We start from the raw sequence: 11588 nt of genomic DNA on the forward strand, positions 1-11588 counted from the left end.
CAGTAAGTTGCAGCAGCAGGAGCTCTTTGAGAATGGCTTTATTCTGTTATATTAAGTGTAAAATGACAAGTTCCTGAATTTTAGAGTTTAATGAAATAAAAAAAATCTGTATTTGTTTAAATATTTGATATATTACACTTTATATTGAATGCAAACAAAATAATTATAAACAAACTGAAAAATTTGTTACTTACAACATTACAAGGCTAAAATTTCTAACACATAGCAATTTCAACTATAATACATTTTACTTTGCTTTGGAAATGTCAGTCTTGTTATTTAACATATTTTTACACTAATTATTAAATAGCTATTATATTAAGTTTTTGCAATGACGAAATGGAGTTATATGTTTTATTTTACTTAATTGCCTGTCATTAAGTAATTACTAGAGCTATTAAAAACATTTTCTAGTTTTTGCCAGTTTCTACCGGTTTTTACCGGTTATAACCAGTTTCTGCCACTGGCAGGGCAAAAACTAGTTTCTGCCGGCAAAAAGCCAACCCTGTCTTTAAATACTTTAGGGTACATAATGTAAGTATAATCACATCCAACCTACCATCCTAAGTGTTTCTTTGGGGAAAGTTATTGTGTACATAATTCATCAAAATTTTAAGAATAACGTGAGTTAAGCTGTTAGATTTACATCAGTTACCACTCATATGCTCTTAAAACTAGCCTTAGCAAAGTTTTGTACTTTTTTCTCTTTTGTTTTTCTTTCATATTTTTGCTGCTACTAGAAATCCTATTGCTTTCAGTTGTCTTTTTTTTTTTGGTCCCCCCCCCCCCCCACACACACACTTTTCAGTCCCAATCGCCGCCTCTGTAAGTACATAATAATAGAGGTGGAATGCTTTACTTACCATGCAGAGTGGTACAGAGTTCACCATGTGAGATATCAGAATAAGCAAAAAATTGGCTTAGTTCGAAACACAGTCAAAAAGTTAATCTGCTCAACTTTTACTACTTAAGTGAATGAAGAACTTTGCAAGTAGGTAATAAAATGTAAGCCATTGTAGTAATCTTTCTAATTTATTGTAATTTTTTTGAAGTAAACATTTGAAATACTACTTCTTTTTATCTTTACTAATATTATAAAGAGAGAGGGCGGATTTTTGTGTGTTTATATGTTCGAGGTAATCTCCGGAACCACTGCACCTATTTGAAAAATTCTTTCGCTATATGAAAGGTGCTTTCTTACTGAGTAACATAGGCTATAATTCGAAAAAAATCCGATAAATAGTTCTTTTTTTATTCAAATTTAGGCCCAAATTTCATGTAAATTGCCTATTATTGCCGGTAGCGTGGTCGCTTGGCACGTTAGGTGCTGAGCAGTTCAGTCTAGGATTATTGTTTTAAGGCAACCATTAATGTAATTCATTGTTTTGGCAATTTGTTTTGAAAGAAAAGAAACTTTTGATTTGTTTTTATCCGAGTGAAATGTACGACATTTTCTTCTTTTTTCTGACGATGATTTTTGAATGTTCCAAGGGATGTTTTTTATTTTTCGTTAGACGGATGGGGATTATGATAGCGTGGTTGCTGCGCAAGTTTGGCGATAAACAATAGAGCTGCGGAATTATTTTTACATTTGAAAGATATTATTTGATGTCTTTTTTTTGTTTATTTCGCGAAATAGTTAAAATTGCAGTAAAAACCGCTTCACTCGCTAAATCGAGTTTTAAAGCAACTGTAAATCTAATTTAATGATTTGACAAAAAGTTTTAAACTCCAAAGAAACCTAAATAGTTTTTTTTTCTTTTCGAAAAGGTGTGTACGCATTTTATACAAAGAAAAACGATCATTTCACATCAGAGGGGGAGGGGGCGTCAATTTTTTTTTATTCAACGGATTTCCATTAAATTTTTAGCACGGGCATCTCTGTGCGGGTACTGCTAGTTGCTTATAAAATTAATTAGTAACGTTTTGCCCTCACTTTAATCATAGAAGAATAGGCTTGTCAGAGTTCCCGGTTTTCAGAAAAAATCCCGGTGTCTCCGCCGATTTACTTCCTGTCCTAGTAAAAGATAAATTTGGTTACAGATGACCGAAAAAGTCTTAAAACAATTAACTGTGCAGGATTATTAAAATAATATCTGCCATTTCTGTACCTCAGAGCCAGATTGACGTAAGTTCAAAAATCTCGATTTTCTGCTTGTTACTGCATTGTATGTATAATCCTAGTTCGCATCAAGCCATGCAAACGTAATTCTTAAAAAGAGAAGTCATCTGTAATTATTTACCAGTGTTAAAAGAGCGTGATCCCAATCCTTTGCATGCACCAGATAAATGTTTTTCTTTTCTCTTGTAAAGTAACGATTATGGACTTACGTTAGTCTGCCTCTGAGGTACAGATTTGTAACGTTGACCTGTAAAATTAATATTGGATTAGCTTGTGAGGATTTTTACAACAAGATTAAAAACAAAAAAGACTTTCTAAAAAAGTCCTGGTCAATGTAAAGAACACGTAAATATTGTTCAATTTTTTATTGCTCATTCAAAGTTTTCCTTCTTACTAAAATAACTTTAAAATATCAACGTGTAGGAAATAAAATGTTTAAATGTATCTGTGTGTGTGTGATTGCGTCATGTATTATTTAATTTTTATTTCCCCTGATTTAGGCTCATAATTAATTTGTAGCATTGAGAATGAGCAACCCTCTAAACTCTAAAAACTCCCTAGGGGTGTGTACCCTTTTGACTACTTGCTACGTGGGGGGGGGGGGAGGGAGGGGACAGGTATACTGGTTGAACATTTCAGAAATCTGGCAAGCCTATACAAGAGCTATATTGATTTTCTATAACCTTTCCGCCATACTCTTACTTAGACATCCTGAACTAAGTATCTAGATCTAACTTGGGGAAACCAGGGTTGGACTGTCAAAACTGGTTTAGGACAAGACAGGTGATTTTTACCGTCCAAAACTGTCTAAAACTGTCCAAAAGTATGCTAAAGCTAAAGATGTGTAATCTAATCTATTGGTATTTACTGCATTATTCGTAATGTATAAATATCGATATTAATGAGGTTTAATTAATGAATATTTGATAATATTTTTCTCCAAAATGTTCATTTAAAGACCATTTTACTTTAAAAAATTGCGAATAACTTGATTACCTAAAAATTTCCTTATGTAACAGTTGGTAGAGTTATGAAAGGAAGTCCACAGCACTACCAAGATAACTAATTTCAGTTCCATTTATAACTCAAAGGAATGTTATTAAATGTGCAATATTTAGGTGAAAAAAAAAAGCTTGATTTTTTAATGGTTTTTGCAAATAAGTTTTACATGATGTTTTAAGGAATTTTTTTTATTTTAAACCATAGAATAAAGAGCAAGAAATTAATGATAAAACTCATATTTTTAATATAATACATTCTGTAACTACGAAAAATTGTAGTTTATCGTATTTAAGTCAATTATTGTACTATATTTTGAACTCATTCATATGCACACATGCATATATGTTGAAAAATGTGGTTTATGGAAAAAGAAAAAAAAAAAAAAAAACACTGCATACAAATTGAAATTTTGAATAAAGAATTTAATTTTTACGTAACTAGATTAAAATCAGCTGCATAAATAAGTTGCATATACTTAAATGTTCATATTAAATAAATTTTGTAAAAAGTCCAAAAAAAAAATGTATTTTTGACACATTTTGTTCCGTTTCTGATATTTTCTCGCAAAATATAGTTTCTCAAAGAAATAGTTTTGGACACTTTCGTACAGTTTTGGACACAAGGGTTTTGAACAGGATGGTAAAAACCTTGCCTACCCTGCTTTCATTTGCACAAGCATCAACATAGGGACACGTGGTTACTAATCTTTACTAATAATAAAGCTGAAAGTCCCTCTGTCTGTCAGGATCTCTGTCACGCGCATAGCACCTAGACCGTTCAGCCAATTTCCATGAAATTTGGCACAAAGTTAGTTTGTAGCATGGAGGTGTGCGCCTCGAAGCGATTTTTTGAAAATTCAATGTGGTTCTTTTTCTATTCCAATTTTAAGAACAAAATTCTCATAAGATGGACGAGTAAATTACGAAATTATCATTACGTGGAACCGTAGCATGGGCACAAGCCAATTGGCGAGAAAATTCACCATACATTATTTGTAAATATACAGGCGAATCAAAAGACCTTTTAATTTTCTATTACGGGCAAAGAAGTGCGGGTACAACTAGTATCAAAATAAATTAATAAATAAACTCATGCATACAAATTGATATTTTAATCAAGAATTTAACTTCTATGTAACTAGATTAAAATCAGCTGCATAAATAAGTTGAATGTTTACATTGAATAAATGTTCAATATAAAACATTACTTTGATACATTTAGTTACATGCTATTAAAAGCTTAGATAAATTTAGTTGCTATTTCAAAAAAAAAAAAAAAAAAAAATCAGCTCATTTATGAACAGTAATTTAATTAGTTTACAGAAAATAAAGTGCAAAAGAAAAAAAAAATAGAAACATCAATCATCAAAACATCAACCTGGCATTCTCTCGTGTTACACGTATCCTCCAAGACAAAAACAAAATTTCTTCGACGATTCTCCAGTCAGAAATAACGACAGGAATGTTGCCCATTCTGCGAGTTCCTTCTCTTATACCTTACTTCACGTGGGTCGGAGAGCTGCGCATTTCACATCATTTACATAACTCAGTGATGTACGTCTACTCTAAAATTTGCATAAATTTCAGAACACTCCTTCTTGGTGTTGCATTTTCAATGTCGAGCAGCGTACTTCCGACAAGGTTCAAATTGCTTACATTCAGTAATGACTCCATCCCAAACCAGAAAGGTGAATCCCCCCCCCCCCCTCTCTGTATTTTTTCATACATTTGAACAAAAAATAAAATATCTCTAAACTTTTTTACTCAAAAGCCATAATGTAAGTTTTGGGAGGTGATACGTGTTAACAACCGAACAATATTTCGGTTCAAATGGCAGTAGTTTGCGTTACCCCCCCCCCCCCCCGTCCCCCCGTTAGATTGCCTGGGAATTAGAAACTCTAAACAGTGTTACCTCTTTAACCTTATTTGAAAGCGAGATTTTTTTTTTTTTGGGGGGGGGGGGGGGGTGGAATTTGAGCCATTTAGCTTGGGGGAGGATGGGCATTGGGCACCCCCTGGGATGTGGTGTTCTGTAACGTTTGCAACCAACATATTGTAGCACAAAATTACAGATTACTACCGACATGTTTTTCGGTTTCAAGGAACCCCTTTTTCAATGCAAAATGGCAGGGGCCCTAAGAGCAAGGGCGCGTACTCTCCTTTCTTATCGTAAAGACCTCCCCCCCCCAAAAAAAAGAAGCAAGAGCCCCCCAAATGAAAAATACCCCTCAAAACACACACCCCTAAAAACTTCAATAACACAGTCTGCGCCTTTACCCCCCCCCCCCCCCCTAGGCGGGCACCCCTGAAAATAGTGATCTTTTGGACGTAAAGACATCCGGTAAAAGCTTCCAAAATCTCACTTTGCATTGAAAAAGGGGTTCCTTTAAAATTCGAAACACGTGTTTGCAGTAATATGTAATTTTAATTCGTTTATCCGCAACATATATAAAACGGTTTAAACTAAGTGCTACCAGAGAAATATTATGGGCTTATTAGGTATTAGGTGTGAAGAAATGTATTTAACTTGCTCAACTTACGAATTCGCGGGATTTTTACCTGATACCGCAATTCTTCTTTATATAATCAGTAATTAACATACTAATATCGAATTCACGGGATTTTTACCTGATACCGCAATTCTTCTTTATATAATCAGTAATTAACATATTTATAAAAAGAAAAGAAAAAGTATGTGCATTAGGGTGGTCCAATAAAGGCCCTCTTAAAAAAAATTTTGGTCTTACTCTCCTATTTGGTTCCATTTATGTAAAAAATGAATGCTGTTAAGTTTGAGCTTATAATTTTAACTTTTAGAGGATAGCTCAGCATCCTCAAAGTTCGGTAATATTTGATTTTACGCAATAAATACAAAAGGAAAGAAAAAGGCTAAGAAAGCAATGCAATTTTATTTCCTTGAGCATTTTTTAAATTGAAAATTTTAATACAACAATTATATTTAAATCACAATGGATGTGATTTGTGCTAGTACCTACCAAACTATTTTTTGCTATTCGTATAAGCAAAGCAATGTTTTCGACAACTTTCTACAGGAGTTGAAATTGATCTTCAATGGTTGTTATTTTTATTAACACGCTTTTATTACTTAAAATACACCGCCAGCTCAGTTATTCCATCCGAGGACTGCAGTTTCGTGCTTTTTAGCACTCATCAGCCCGGAATAGAAATCACAAGAGCTGGAGGCGAAAAATCTCTTAAGGGAGCCAAGAGAGCCAAACAAACTGGTAGCTAATGCAGAATTAGCAAACCAGATGAGCGACCGCAACAATGGTGCGGTTCAACTCAAAGATTGATGGCAAAGTTAAGGTATTTTGTAGTAAGTTACCACCCTAAAGCCAGGGCTAAGGCATGTGATTCCTATTCCGGGCTGATGAGTGCTAAAAAGCACGAAACTGTAGTCCTCGGATGGAATAACTGAGCTGGCGGTGTATTTTAAGCATTTCGGCCTTAGCCCTGGCTTTAGGGCGGTAACTTACTACAAAATACGCTTTTATTAGCTTCACCTGTATGTATGTACGTATATATGTATCTTGTAACGGAATCTTTCAGCTCAAATTTCGCCCACTTCCTTCGATCGGATTCTTTTGAAATTTGGCACGCGACCTCAGACCCGATGACAATGCAATATTCTATAATCAAATTAATTAATTAACTCTTTTAATTGTTAGTTTCCTCCAATTTTAATCAATATTTTGGCATAAGTCCAACGATGTGAAAAAGGAAAAAATTTAAAAAATACATTAAAAAATGCTCGCAAAAATTATTTCAAAATATCTACAAAAACCTTTAATTTTTCTGCATCCGACAAAATTTGTTCCTATGTTCCAAGGTAATTAGAACATGAAATATAATTGTTTTTAACTAATTTCATGCCAAAATTTAGGTGAGCCTTCAAATGGAAATTCATTGCTGATCAGACCATTGTTGAAGAAAACTTTTATTCAAATGCATCTCAAATTTTCAAAGTAATATAAATATGATTTCCGCAAACATACATCGATGACTCACAGTAGCTTCCCATCGGGGTCTCCTTGTCTTAACTTTAAGATATTGCCTTACACTCGTTTTATAAATAATTTCGTCGCCTGATAATTCTCCAACATAAGACTAAAAAACAGAAAAATAAAATAATAGTTTAAAAAATTAAAAAAACACGCTTTTGTAGCAAAATGAACTAAAAAGTGAAAAATAATCTTTGGATGATAGTAGTTGACTAATCACTTAATTTTAATGTAATACAAAAAAGCGTGGAGGCTTCTTATCAGTTGTCTTTAATTTCTTCCATTCGTTGTAAAAGCAAAAATGTAAATGGACAGCACCCCACGCTTTTTTGTATTACATTAAAATTAAGTGATTGGTCAACTACTATCATCCAAAGATTATTTTTCCCTTTTTAGTTCATTTTGCTACAAAAGCGTGTTTTTAAATTTTTTAAACTATTATTTTTTCATTAAACTATATTAATTCCTTTCAGCAAGATTATTAATAACTGTCTTCCTTCAATAAATTTTAGTGCCTTGTGATAATTCTTCCAAAACTCACAGATTTGCTTGATCTTCCAAGTTTTGCATGATAAAACGTACCAGGTAAATTCATTTTTCCAGTTAATGAAGCTGATGATGTAATTAGGAAATCCTCAAATTTCGTGATATCTTTGATTATATTCTCAGGTACTTTGCAGCATTATTTTTTCAATCACTTTTTGAAGAGCTTTACCAATTGTCTTCTATTCAAGTGTGTCACTTGATTGTCAAAAAGAGCCATGCAATTTTATTTACTTCTTTCTTCATAAATATTTTTGTACTGCAATTATGAAATTTAGATTTCATCAAGTTGAAATTACTACATAGTGCATTCTAATGTATAGAAGCTGTCACCCAAGGTTTTAAACAAATACATTCCGCAAATACAGTAAACTCCCGATTATCGGCGATCGGATTATCCGCGGCTCGGATTATCCGCGTGTACTTTCACATTTTTTTTTTTTTTTTTTTTTTTTTTGTTTGAAACTTTTATGATTGTGTATTTGTTCGCTTTTAGATTTTACTTATATTTTTTATATTCAATGTTAGTAGATGCAATGTAGCAATGTTTTTAGTTATAATTTAAATGAATGTGTGATTTTCATTAATATTTTTTGTCTATTGCATACACTAAGTATCGATTTTTACCTATTATTCGGATTATCCGCGGTTTTCGCTTATCCGCGGTTACCGTACCACCCTATTCCGCGGATAATCGCGATCATAAGATGGACGAGTAAATTACCAAGTTATCATAACATGGAACCGTAAAATGGGCAAACCAATTGGCGAGAAATTCACCTTACATTATTTGTAAATATACAGGCAAACCAAAAGAACTTTTAATTTTCTACTACGAGCAAAGCCGTGCAGGTACCACTAGTCGTCAATAAAATCATTGAGAAGAAAGATTTGTTGATTTTTTTTTTTCCTCGACTGTGAACAAATAAAATTCTTGGTTTTGTTTTGAGGCTTTTCCTGTAATCGGGGTATACAAAATTTTTCCTTTCTGGTTATTTTTCCGCGATCTGTCGGGAAATTTTACAGATTTTCTTTTTCTTTTTGTTCAAGCCTGAGTGTTAAACACACATCACTTGAAATAATTTTTATTTTCAAGGTAAATCTTGCAAAGTCGGGCGACGCAGCTAGTTTATAATAAATTAAAAACAAATCAAATCGTCTGATCCTGATTTGCAACGGACACTGACTCTATCCCGTCCTTCATGATCCGTTTATTCAAAACTAGCGGTACCCGCACGGCTTGGCCTTGGCCCGTAATATAAAATTAAAAGTTCATTTGATTCGCCTGTATATTTTTAAAATGGATGATGAATTTCTTGCCAATGTGCTATGCCCGGCAGCAGAAACTGCGAGACGCGCGTCGCAGATTTTTCAGCGGCCTGCAGACAATTTTACAAAAGAACAAAAAGAAAGAAAGAATAAATAAATAAATAAATAAAAGAAAAAAAAAAGAAATACAAATTGGCAAAGATCGTTTAGAGATCGTTTTTTGACCGGAAAGGCGATGGGTTGTTTCAGCATTTCAGCAAGAAACATAGTCGCCATATTTGGTTATTTACAAGAACGAAGTAGATAAGATGCTTAACTGCCTAAGTTTTCAAAAGCAAAATTGGATGTTTGATTTTACTACAAACTAATGAAAATAACTTAAAATGTGCAGCGAATCGTTTTTTTTTAAAGTAATTTTCTTGAGAAATGAAATGTTTCATATTTAAAATTTCATCTTATCCTCATTGCTTTGGACGCAAAAGCGCTGAAAACTTTTCAACTAAAGTGTAATCTCATGAGGATTTTTATTTTTAAATTATTTTTTGCAACGAATTCAAAAATTTATATTTTAATTTTCGGCGTAGTCGAAATGTTTGGTCATTCCCAAGATGTTGGTATGCAAGACTCTTTAAGTGCCTACGTTTTCATAAACGAAACTGGATGTTTATTGCAATGCAAACTGTTGAAAATTATGCAAAATGTGCCATTTTTTTCGGATAATTCTTAATTGTTGTCTTGAAAAATGCAAAATTTTATCTCAGGATAATATCTTATCTTCATGCTTTAGAGGCTAATGTGCTAAAAACTGACGATTTCATCTAAATTGTACATTTTAAGGATTTTGAATTTGTTTCTAATTTATATAACAAATTCAAAAATCTCTTTAGAATCATGCATTTTTCGCGTAGACGCCATGTTTGGTCATTCACAAGATGGAAATAGACGAAAGATTACTTGCCTAAGTTTCCAAAAACAGAATTTTAAGTTTACCTCAATACAAACTATTGAAGATAACATAAAATGTACAATAAATCATGTTTCTTTTTAAATGATTTTCATAAAAAATGTGAATTATTACCTGCGCAATTGTATTTGCTTCGGAAGCTTTGCTATAAACTAAAACATTCATCTAAAATGCAGTTTCCTGCCAACTTCTCATTTACTAAGTTATTTATTCATTTTTTGAAAAAAAATTCAAAAACCTATTTTAACTTAAATTTTCCAAAAGCAATTTCTATACATATTTAAATAAATATGTATTGAATAATTGCTTTTCATAGTGCGCAGAGTTCTATTTATTTTTATGAAAGTAGTGAAAACTGCCCATCCCCGTTTTTTTATATTTTCGGCGACAGTGCTGACCACTAAGTTTTTCAGGTCTAACGGCCCCTAGCCAGTTGGAAAATTTCTGAGTCTTGACCTTTACTTGTGTATATTTTATGAAAACTCAAAATAAAACTGATAATAATGCTGCAGATTGTTTTCAACTGCCCAAAAAGTGTCGCTGACTGACTAGAAAGTTTGCTATGTTAATTTGCTCGCCCATGTTACGGTGCCATGTTATGATAGTTTGGTAATTTACTCGTCCACATTATGATAATTTGCTCGGCAAAATGTTCTTAAAATTGGAAAAGAAAAAGAACAAAATTCGAATTTTTGAAAAATTGCTTCGAGGTGCTCACCCCTATGCTATGAACTAATTTTGTGCCAAATTTCATGAAAATCGGCCGAACGGTCTAGGCGCTATGCGCGTAACAGACATCCAGAGGGACAAAGATCCAGATACCCAAGACAAACTTCCAGCTTTATTATTAGTAAAGATAAAGAAGAGACATGGCTAGTAAATTTTGGAATGAGTACGTCCAAAAGGTACTGTTTATACATGTATTTCGCGTTGAATAAGTATAAATATTTTTTTCCTTTCAAAAATCAAAAATTTCATTTTCTAAAAAAAAAAAAACTTCTGGAAAAAAAAGTCCCCCCCCCCCCAAAAAAAAAAATTTGATGGCGTAACTTGCGCCATAATCCCTCCCTGTGGGCACCCCTGGGTTCGAATCTCCCTCCCGGAGACTTTTCAGAACTGAAGTTTCAGACATTCTTTGGTGATGTGAGGGGAGGAGTCGGGAAGCCTTCCCCCATGGCATTTTGCAAAATGTGAGTCTTAAAGATACGATTGCAGATATCTCTGGTCGAATTAGGGGAAAGTATAGGTTCAGCGACTTTTGTCCGGTAATTTTTCGGAAGTGATGTCCTAAAACGCGCAATTTATTGACCATCTTTGATGATGTTTGGAGGAGGGAGTTCCTAAACACTCCCCCAGAATTATTATGAAATTGAAGTTTTAAAGATCAATTTTAGAATACCTCTTTCAACGGAAAAGGGAAAGATTAGATTCCCAAACCTCCTTGGATAAACCTATATGTATTAGTTCTTTTAGAGTTTAGATAAAAATGATGCCACAGATCCCCCCCCCCCTCTCCAAGCAGTTGTAAATCAGATACATACTAAGAGGTAAATTTAAAATATCAACCACCTCCTCGTTGAAAAATTTCTGGATCCGTCCTTGCTGTACGTTCATGCTTTTATTTACGCTTTTTTACGCCAATTACTGCGAAGTCTGTCCAACATGGC

This window comes from Uloborus diversus, chromosome 5 (assembly GCF_026930045.1).
Source record: "Uloborus diversus isolate 005 chromosome 5, Udiv.v.3.1, whole genome shotgun sequence".
NCBI lineage: Eukaryota > Metazoa > Arthropoda > Arachnida > Araneae > Uloboridae > Uloborus > Uloborus diversus.